This window comes from Lissotriton vulgaris, chromosome 5 (genome assembly GCF_964263255.1).
Source record: "Lissotriton vulgaris chromosome 5, aLisVul1.2, whole genome shotgun sequence".
Classification (NCBI taxonomy): domain Eukaryota; kingdom Metazoa; phylum Chordata; class Amphibia; order Caudata; family Salamandridae; genus Lissotriton; species Lissotriton vulgaris.
In genome coordinates, this window is record NC_141693.1 from 193,951,167 (window position 1) to 193,957,166 (window position 6,000).

Consider the following 6,000-nt stretch of genomic DNA (forward strand, 5'->3'; position numbering starts at 1 on the left):
TCCTACTAGACTTTTTGAGAAAGAGCAACGGTGGGTGTATCGTCTAGGAACCAACATCATTGGGCTCAATGATGACATTCCATGGAATAGTGTACTCAGCTAAAAGCCTTTGATTCAAATGTCTTCAAAAAACTCATGAACCATGTATGTCCGATCAGTAGCGCTCCAGTTAACAACATTGCGCGTAATTGACCTTGCGCTCTTAGAAAAATGGTTATATTGAAGTAGATCTCAATTAAACACATTAACCAATTAATACGGTATTACACTGGCGTAATAGCAAGCCCCGTTGTAATTTTATCACCTTAAATAACTCACATGACAACAAACCCTAACGTGTCTTGCCGCCATACACTTCCTTTATTATGTGGTTAATTTTGTTCCCCTTTTTCAAGAAATAAACTCCAGAACCGAAGCCTAACAATCAAGGATCGGCCCATTAAAAGTAAACATTACACGAGGCTGGCATCGAGGTTTCCATGACAACTAGGACAACCAAGCCTCGTTGTGAAGGATTGGCCCGCTAGTAGCGTGCCTCTCTGTGAAAAAGAGGTTGCTAGGACAACGAGCGCATCCAAGCCTCGTTTTCACTCAGTTCTACCAACCGCGCCCATGGGATAGTACTCCCTGGCCTCGGTCTGGTAGAGCCACGCCCACCCGGAAGAGCGCGAACAGCGTTTCACAGCCACTTAAATACAAACCCACCGGCCCCGTTCTCCATCGTCGGGGTCCGGTAGAGGCAGTACTAGGTGTACAAGCGGGCTGAGAGTGCTGAGGGCGTGAGTAATGCTACAGAGAGGATCGGACAAACTCCATACTATCGAGCTAAGTAAATCGCGATTCCGTATGTTTCTAGCCTATTTTCTCTTACCTTTAGGATGTGCCAGGGACACTCCATCCCCCCTCCTGAGACCCATGGTGCAGATAGCGCCAAGCTTTAAAGTGAGACTTGTTTTTATATTACACTTGCGTGCGGGGGTCACTGACTCTTTGTCTATTGATCCTCTGAAACACTCGTACAATGTGATTTTAACCCCTTGAAGCCACTGATGGCTTATTTTAAATCACTACTTTTTCACTACACTTCCCAGAACTAGTTATATCTTCCCTATAGGGTATGTGGAAGGTGCTTAACGCTAGCAGTTATTCTGGGAACACGTTTGCTGCCACTGATTTGGAACACCATGAACCGTATAAGTACTTTGGCATAGCCCTACAAATAATTGTTTGTTTGTCCTATATGTCTGTCCGTACTTTTTGTTTTACAGGTGCCAAGACACTCCAAATTAGGAGTGATTTTTGGGAATGAGCATTTGCTCTTCCGATTTTTATGCACTTTAAACACCTTTATTTTTTCACTTTCACGTCCCCAGGTTAGGGTGGGTGATTAGAGAGCCCATACCGCCGGGGTTTATCACTGTCCTGACGAATGCCTAGGTAAAATCAAACCAACACTAAGGCTGAAACATGTTGACATACTAATTTAATACTATATCTGAATTAAACCAACCATTACCTTGGCTTTTACAATTCAGACACATAGTACCTTTGTATCTGTGTCCTAGGGATCACTAATAAAAATTTTTTTAGATACCCTTTAGACACTTTTAAGTTTAAGTTTATTTACCCTCACAACACTCCCGTTACACAATACCAGCTCCGCAGTCTTCTGGCGTCGCAGCACACCGAAGAGGCACTAGGTCTCTTCGGTGGGGCCCGATGATGAAGCATGACACTGACTAGGTCAGTGTGTGAGGGCTTTCCTTCAAACCCAAATAGGGTGCGAGTTTCTTGAATCTGGTGGCTCCATCCAAGTGGCTTTTGAGAGACATGAACCTCTCTTTTTTTGTTTACTGACATCCTTGCCTTGTACCACGTGTAATATACACAAAGGCCGATTCTTGCCCCATCATGTAAATCTTGGCCCTAGGTCGTTTATACATAGTCTGAAGAGCAAGCAGGAAATGGGGCCCAAACCCCATTTTACGCATAACAGACCAAAGGAATATCCATGCCACACAATCAAACGCTTTTTCAGCGTCTAAAAATATTAGTCCAATGTTTTTATGAAAAGCTGAAGCATAGTCTAGCACAGCCATAACCCTATGAAGATGGTTAACAGTGCTTCTACCCGGAAGAAACCCATGTTGATGGCAGGATACCAGCAGAGGGACAGCTTTAAGTAGTCGAGTTGCCAAAATTTTCGAATATAACTTAGTGTCTGCATTTATTAACAAAATAGGTCTATAAGACCCAGGAAGTTTGGAGGGCTTATCTTTTTTCCTGAACACAACAATATTTGCATCGTCTCAAGATGGAGGTGGACTTCCCGACTGAGCAGCAATAAAAATCGCCAGCATATCTTTCTTTATAACCGGAAAAAGAATACGATACACCTCTAAAAGTAGTTTGTCAGGACCAGCCGCTTTCCCAAGCGCCAAATCCTCAAGTGCAGTCTGTAATTCTAGCATAGAGATTGGTGCCTCTAATTCTTCTCTTACAGTATTCCCCACCTCGGTAAAATCAAATCTTGACAAATATTGCTCAACCTGGTCTCAGGATATAGAATCCTGGGTATATAGTTCTCTATAACACCTTCGATGCTCATGACGAGCTCAGCTCGTCATGAGGTACACCACTTGTACACTCATGACGAGCTGAGCTCGTCATGAACAATGGGAATAAATCAGGGAGGAGGGGAATACCATCAGCATTGATGGTGTTAATACTGTTGGAATATCTCCATTATACCCTCCATAGTTTCAACCAAACAACCCCGGTCATTCACCAGGCCCTCTATTCGCTGAGAGACTTGTCGGCCCCGAAGTCTTTGGCTAAACATCTACCAGTTGCTTCGCCAAACTCGTATCTCTCAGTTTTATGAATTTTAAACTGCATTGCGATTTCCCGACTCCAACCCCCATTGGTCTTTGCCTTACAACACGCCACCTTCGTCTGAGCGGTTTGACTGTCTCTCTGTGCACTTATTGCCAAAATAAGTTCTTGTTCAGCCTCTTTCAATCCCAGAAGCAGATTCTCAATTAATACTTTTAGTTTCCGCTGTTGAGCCCAACCATAACTAGAAGTTTCACCCCTTATCCCAGCCTTAAAACAGTCCCAGACCATTGCTTGGGGAGCCGTTCCTCTATTATACTCAAAAAACTGTTTAGCCCAAAGCTGAATATGGCATATATATTCCTCATCAGTTATCAACTTTTTACAGAAAGAGAACGAGTGTTGTGTCTGCGTAATCTTAAGGGGGGATATCCATAATTACGGGACTGTGATCCGACGTGATCCGCGATGTAACCTGCATTTTCGCCCCAACAGTTAAAAATATAGGTACAAAAATATAATGTAACCGAACAAATTTACTGTGTGGGGAGGAAAAAAAAGTATATCCAGGATTGCCTGGATTGAGCAGTGGCCAGCCATCAACCAAGCCATGCTGGGCCAAAAATTGACGTAGCGCATTGAACACTTTTGGCTTACGGCCCCTATAGCTAGTATATTGGGGATTCCATGTACAGGATTCCCCATGAATATTAAAGTCACCTAGCAATAGCACGGGGTATCCCACAAGGCAAGCTCAACATACAATAATTCCAAAGTCTCTACTTCGTCTAAGTTAGAGCCATACACTGTACAGACTGTAGTTTTGATACCCCCAATAATACACTACAATTTGAGGCACGTTGGCGCCGGCTGTGGTGTTTCCATGAGAGGCTCTGCTCGGTCGCCCTGGTGTTTATTGTTACGGAGGCCACGGAGGTCGGTTACGTGTATGTCAACACTATTGGGAACTTACCGGCTGTCAGCGGTGTAGCTTTGTGGATCGAGATTCCCGCGAGCTGGCGTGTGCGGAGGCTCCATGGCTCTCGCGGACGTGCTGGGCAGGTGTGCGGTGGACACGGCCATTGAACACTGGAAGGTGGGACAGTGAGACTTTGGGAGCTGCATGCCAGAGAATGGCGAGTTGTTGCAACGCTGAAACGCTGGGATGCTAAAGTACTGTTGTTCTCTAGCTGCGGAGGCGCTGCGCGGCTGATGTTTTTTTATCGGAATAGGGAAAACTTGATAGCTCTGTGAGTAACCTGCTTTTCTACTAATTTAAGACACTACAAACAACACAAGTTTAATAAATATAACGTCGGAGGCTTGAAGGTTTCCTTTTTTTTTTTCTAAACTGGAGTTAAATTAGGACTATACTGGCACTGCTATCGTATTAGTGAACTATTGAACTATTCCTCGAAACAGTGTATTACCATGGCGCCCAAAATTGCGCGTGGCGGAAAAACTAGATCCACTGGCGAAAGTTTGGTAGGCACTCGGGCTGCACTTGCTGCTAAACAGGCCCAAGACCAAACTAGTAAGGAGACCAGCAGCAAGGACTTTGAAAATGGAGGGCAGGCTACTCGTAAAGTTTTGCAAATTTTTTAGCCTAGTACTGGGAAGAAAGTTGGGACCTTGGCAGTATTGAGGATGATAATACAGAGGCCGAAATACCTGACGCCATTTCCATGTGTGCACCGACTTCCTCTGTAGTACTGGTAGCAGCATTCGACAAAGCTGGGGAAGAAGGCAATCAGGCTAATGTGGCTAATGTGGTTACGCCTGAAGATGTATCAGATGTAATTGACCCAGCGAGTAGTAAAGATAGCGAGTTTTACTCAATGTCTGAACACTCTGATGGCTCTGTTCTGGATGGGTACTTAGATAACGACCCTTTATTTCAAGAAGAAGGACTGGATGGTAATACCTCTAGCGCCATGGCCACAGTGAGAGCCAACCAAAGTGGAAGTATTTCTGGTGATATATTAGATGCATTAGATACAGTCAAAAAGAAAGATGCTGTAAGGGATCTTGTGCCAGCTACAGGACTACCTGATTGGGATCTTTCCAGTGAGGGTATATCGTTGGAGAGATTGAACTTATCCTATCAGGCAAGTGGGGGCCCAAGTTTGGAGCAGTCAAGTCAAGTGTCACTTGAGGGAATTTATAGGTCCATTACCGAGCATAGGCTCGAGGCTCATGCAGAGCATTTAAAAACACATACTGCCTGCCGGAAGTTGCAAAATACAGTCCGCCGTTTGGCTAAATCTTGTAATGAATTTACTGATCGTATGACGGAAGCTGAAGGGCGCATATCCATACTCGAAGATCAAATGGCAATCCAGAAAGAGGAAGTGGCAGATATCAAGGTACATAAGGAGGATGTGCATAACAAGCTTGCAGATTTCGAAAATAGACTGCAACGTAATAATTTGCGTATTCTTGGGATTCCGGAAGGCCTTGAAGGACAAGATACCTGTAAATTTGTAACTGAGCTATTTGAGGAAGCATTTCCTGAAGTCAAAGAATGGAATTGGACACAGGAAATCCAACGTGCAGATGGATTTCCATTTCGGCAACGACCTGCGAGGAGTGGACAAGTGCAGCACCCACGTGCTATATTGATTTCATTGAATGATTTCTTGGCAAGACAGGTTTTGTATGATCTTGCCAGACCGGAGAAAAAGAAATCGGGTAAAGGGGTCCAATTTTTTGTGCGCCCAGATTACTGCCATTCTACAGTTGAGAAGCGCTGACAGATGCGCCAGATAATCGCTCCATTTCAATCTAAGGGTCTACAAGTTTTTCTTTTGCAACCCACAACTCTAAAGACAATCCATAAAGGACAAACTCGCTTCTTCACTTCGGAGGCCTCTGCTAAAGAATATCTTCATTCTTTGGGTTAATGGTATGGTGTATTGTCATGTGTTTGATTATTGATGACGATTAGTATATATATATGTTTGCTCTAGTACAACATACCAGGAGAATTCCCTTTTTGTTCTCTTCGGCTTAATTATTTGAATATTTGAATATGGGTTTGACCGAGCATTTAGAGAGTCTCTCACGCTCATCGAAGGGGAAATAGGCCCTATTGCCTTAGTTAAGGGGTAGGGGCAAGTTTGGGAGGGGTGTTGGGTTCTTGCTGGGAGAGTTTTTGGAGGCTTT